At 45.7% G+C, this 5268-nt stretch overlaps 1 long non-coding RNA gene across 1 annotated transcript; it reads right to left on the minus strand.

Moving 5' to 3' along the window:
- Positions 1-535: 535 nt before the first annotated feature.
- On the minus strand, positions 536-4321 carry LOC112447066 (uncharacterized). Its single transcript, XR_003035129.2, has 2 exons — positions 1443-4321; positions 536-1101 (listed from the first exon to the last, which is right to left on the minus strand). It is a non-coding gene; the product is annotated as an uncharacterized lncRNA (long non-coding RNA).
- Positions 4322-5268: the final 947 nt, after the last annotated feature.

Consider the following 5268-nt stretch of genomic DNA (forward strand, 5'->3'; position numbering starts at 1 on the left):
GGTTGGATGGCATCACCGATTCAATGGACATCAACTTGGGTGAACTCCAGGAGATGGTGAGGGACAGGGAGGCCTGGCGTGCAGTCCATGGTGTCTCAAAGAGTCGGACACAACTTAGCGACTGAACAAAGCAATACTTTAGCAAACAGTCTAGCAACCAAAGAAGAAAAACCTTGTTACGATGCACCCATTAGGCCCTAGGGAGGAGGTGTCTTTGGGACTCCACATCAACACACATCCATTGCCAGAGTGAGATGCTAACCTCATCTAGAATCTAGACAGAGTCACTGACTTCTGAGTCTCTGCCCACTGCCAGGCATGTGCTAGGTACCCAATAAACACATGCTGAATATCTACTGCTTGTCCTCAAACGAGAATTCCATACCTAAAAACCCATACGGGGACAGAAGAACCACTTCCTGCCCAGAAAGTGCTCTTTGATTAATTTCATTGTCCATATAGAACTAACACCATTTGAATATTAAAGCTTGTGTTCGCTTTCTAGGGCTGCTATAACAAAGTACCACAGTCTGGGTGGCTTAAACAAAGGAAATTTATTTTCTCACAGACCAGGAGGCCAGAAATCTGAGATTAAGGTGTCTGCAGGGTTGGTTTCATCTGAAGTCTCCCACCTTGGCTTGCAGACGTCCATCTTCTCTTCTCCGTGTCTTCTCATGGTTTTCCTCTGCACATGCCTGTGTCCCAAGTCCCTCTTCTTACAAGGACCCCAAACCACCAGGTTTGGGGCCCTCACTAAGTAACCAGAAGTTACTTTCTGTGTATATGTTTGAGTAACTGGAGAAAAATAAAGGCCCTTTCCAACAACTTGCAAAACAGGAGAGCGGGTATGAAGGTGGTGTTGCTGATAAGGTCAAAGGGCAGTGCCTAAAGCCCTTTCATCACTGAAATTCTGTGCTTCGAAGAATGTGGGTGGGTCTGAAGCGCATCTTCCTAATGCGCTTCTGTGTGTCCATCTGCGCAGGCGCAGGGGAAGTGTTACACCTTAAAAGCTTCTCCTCAAGGCTGTCCACGATGGGTGTTTGGAGACTTGGAAAAATGAAAACAATCACAGCATGCAGACATTACCAGACAGACAGGGGTCTGAAAGAAAAATTAAATAATGAACAGGCCAAAGGCACCAGGGGCAGGAATCTGAGGTGTAAGCCTTCAGTGCAGGCACGTTTATAAAGAGAGGCTGCAGGGGGAGAGCAATTCTCCAGGAAGAAGCCAGCACAAAAATGGGCCCAGGAAAGCTGTCCAGGGACCCGGGAGGAAAGGGAGAGTGGCCGCCAGTGTGCGGGCTGGGCTGTTATTAGCCCAGAATTATCAGGCACCTGAAACAACAAGGTCAAGAATGTGACCCGAACGATACGTGAAATATTTGGTTAGGAAACCACGTGCTGGGAGAAAGACCTAAGAAAGAGTTAAACTGGGGCGCTTACCTTTTCTGATTGCAGAAGGAAAGGGCAATCGTTCAAGCAAAGCCTTTGGGCTGGGGGAATTCTTTTCACTGACAGCTGAAGAAGAGTGAGAGGAGACGGAGAGAGGGCAGGGCTCTGAGACCGCGGGACTTCTTGGTGTCTGCAGAGGGCAGGGGGAGGAATCTGGGGGACAGGTTGGGCCTCAGCCCCTCCCTGCATGGGCCCACAGCCCTGCCTGCTTAGGCATCCGGATTCCAGGCCTTCAGTCCTCCAGGACAAAGGGACCCTCCCCCCTTGTCAGCCTTCCTGTTCCTGGGATTGTGTGGCCCGGCCCTTTGATCAAGCTAAGGGCATTATGTCTGCGGACAACTGCTTTAAATACGAAGGTTTCAGGGCTGGCTCTCAGGTCCCCTTCGTGTTCCCAGGCAAATGGATTATGCATGACTTCTTAAGATTTCTGCTTTTCCCTCTGAAGTAACCAGGTCTCTAAACAGAGCTTTCAGACACTGTCCCAACCCTTCGAAAGAAGGTGTTGTTAAAACGTGGGCCTAGTGGATACATTCCCATTATAAATCCTCCATCTTTAAAGTGGCTGTGGCTTAAATGTTTTTTTTTATAAACTCCCACAATCGAATGAGAATCACCCAAGCCCATAGTGAATCTATGGAAAGATGCACTTAAAATAACAGGCTGGGAGCCAGGACTCCTGGTTCCAGACCTGGCTCCACAGCTTCCTGACTGAGTCATCTTTAGGCATTCAGTCCCTCTGGGTCTGAGTTTTCACTCTTTGAAAAATTAGAAGTTTAAACTTGGCAAGCTCTGGGAGCTAGATTTTAAAATTCTGTGATTCCTTCATTGAAATATGTGCTTTGACCCAGCAATGACATAAATACGATGTAGTTCATTGGCTTCAAGAAGCAGGTAAATAGAAAGAGGAAAATAAACAGCTTCAAAAACCGTTTCCGATGGTGACATGTTTCTCCACAACTTACTGATTTAATAAAAAGTTGATATCCTAACAAAGTTGGATGCAAGGTCTCTAGGTGACACTTTATGATTTTATTGGAGAAAATATAATGCAACTCTATTCTAGAAGGATCCTTTTCTCTTGCTCCTTGGATCACGACTCTTTCTAGTCAAAGGGAATCCCCTCCTCATAGCATAAGTTGCAAGACAAGAGAAATAGACATGAGATCTCCCGAGAACTGTTGAAGATTCAACATAAAATTGTATTCTTTTAACAGAGCAACCTATCCAGAACTCTATCTGAAAGTAGCTTTGCTAAGTAATGATTGGATTAAGCGCACTTGGAGAAATGTTGAGATTCTTAGAGTTGTTTTATCATCATTATTGGTGACAAAATTTCATGTCTTCTATTAGATGAACACAAAGAAATTATTCTAGTCTTACGTATCAGAACTTTTAAGAGTTCAGAAGCGCACTAAGTGTCTTTTCCTCAGGATTGCATGGGAGTAGTTTCTGGACATAAGAATCTCAGGGTTTATCTAATTCTTTTCCTGATCTTTGTTTTTAGGTTTTAAAAAGCGCTGTGAGACTTTGCAATCTCTCTGTGCTTTTATTGCAGTAAAATTCACAATGAACTAGAGGGATGACTTTAAATTTCTGAAGAAAGCCCTTGTCTCTGACTTGGTCCCTACACCAGAGACCTATTTTGATCTTTAGATCTCATCCAGAGTCAAGAGTCCATCCATTCTCACAAGCCATCACTTTATGAGGCTGATGTCTAAATCTCTGCTTCCTGATTCAATTTCTTTCTTGAGCCCATCGTATTGTACAAAACATTTCCACATGGATGTTCCTCAGGGATGCTAAATTCAAGTACTGAAGACTAATTTGTGACTTTTCCTCCAAAAAGCAGCCTCCCTGCTATCCTTTATTCTATCATGGTAACTTAGTTCTCCTGGCCACCTGACTTTACTTGACATCACCACTATCTAGTCCTCTCTCTTGCTTGCAGTTCAGTCATCAGGTCATGTCAGTTCTTCCTTCTTAGTGTCTTTTCCATACATCCTTTCTGGCCAATTCTCATTGTCATCACCTTGGTCTGAATCCTTATCCTCTGATCTTTTGTTTGCCATTTTCTGCCCAACCATCATGTAAATTCACTTCCAATGGATTCATTTACTCAACAAATATCTGTTGAGTGCCTTCTATGTTCTCCTCAACTACCATTGATTGACATCTATGGAATTAAGATGCAAACTCCTGAACCCAACATTCAGCCCCCCCATCTCCCTACTTAAACTTGGCTTCCACTTACTCTTCTCATATGCACCTGTCTTCCCCAGACAAACAGTTCCACTCAGCTTCCTCTGAAAATATTTAGAGCATTCCCCTTCCTACCTGGAAGTTCTTTCTTCTTTCCTTGCTTAACAGTAACCATTTCTCTTATGGTAGCTGTACCAGGCAATTCCTATAACTTGATGGCTATTCTGTTGCCCTCACAACTGGCACCTGCAAAATTGTATTGCTGTATATATATCTATAGAGCTTCCCTGGTGGCTCAGAGGTTAAAGCGTCTGCCTGCAATGTGGGAGACCTGGGTTCGATCCCTGAGTTGGGAAGATCCCCTGGAGAAGGAAATGGCAACCCACTCCAGTATTCTTGCCTGAAGAATCCCATGGACAGAGGAGCCTGGTAGGCTATAATCCACAGGGTCGCAAAGAGTGGGATACGACTGAGTGACTTGTGTCTCATTGCTCTAAGTGGCCTATGAGCTCCTCAAGAGAAAGATCCAATGATTGCTTAAAGCTTTGTGATCTATTGGAATAAATTGCAAGAAGGAAGGAAAATGAACAGTTATTAAGTGCCTGCTGCTGCTGCTGCTGCTAAGTCGCTTCAGTCGTGTCTGACTCTGTGCGACCCCATAGATGGCAGCCCACCAGGCTCCACTGCCCCTGGGATTCTCCAGGAAAGAACACCGGAGTGGGTTGCCATTTCCCTCTCCAATGCAGGAAAGTGAAAAGGAAGTTGCTCAGTCGTGTCCAACTCTTCTCGATCCCATGGACTGCAGCCTACCAGGCTTTTCCGCCCATGGGATTTTCCAGGCAAGAGTGCTGGAGTGGGGTATACCAAAAACTCTTATGTGTTGGGTTTTTTTTGTTTTTTGTTTTTTTTATCCTTTCAACATCTCATTTAGTGCTGTGATCCCAGGATTGGCAAGCTATAACCTGTGAGCCAAATTTAGCACTCCAGTACTCTTGCCTGGAAAATCCCATGGGCGGAAGAGCCTGGTAGGCTGCAGTCCATGGGATCGCGAAGAGTCGGACATGACTGAGCGACTTGACTTTCACTTTTCACTTTCATGCATTGGAGAAGGAAATGGCAACCCACTCCCGTGTTCTTGCCTGGAGAATCCCAGGGACGGTGGAGCCTGGTTGGCTGCCGTCTATGGGGTCGCACAGAGTCAGACACGACTGAAGTGACTTAGCAGCAGCAGCAGTTCTTATAAAGCATTACAGAAACAGAGCCACATCCATCATTTACATTTTGTGTATGGCAAGCTTTGTACTACACTGGTGGAGCTAAGTAGCTGTGGTGGAGACTGCACGGCTAGCAAAACCTAAAACATTTACTCTTTCTCTCTAAGAAAAAGTTTGCTAGGACTTCCCTGGGGCTCCAGTGGTTAGGAGTGTGCCCGCCAGTGCACTGGATGCAGGTTAGATCCCTGGTCCTGGAAGATCCTACATGCCTAGGAGCAACTGAGCCCATGAGCCACAACCACTGAGCCTGCTCCAGAGCCTGTGCTCCACGACGAGAAGCCACCACTATGAGAAATCCTGTGCACCACATCTAAAGAGGAGCCCCTGCTTGCCACAACTAGAGA

Source organism: Bos taurus, chromosome 6 (genome assembly GCF_002263795.3).
Source record: "Bos taurus isolate L1 Dominette 01449 registration number 42190680 breed Hereford chromosome 6, ARS-UCD2.0, whole genome shotgun sequence".
Taxonomy (NCBI): Eukaryota; Metazoa; Chordata; class Mammalia; order Artiodactyla; family Bovidae; genus Bos; species Bos taurus.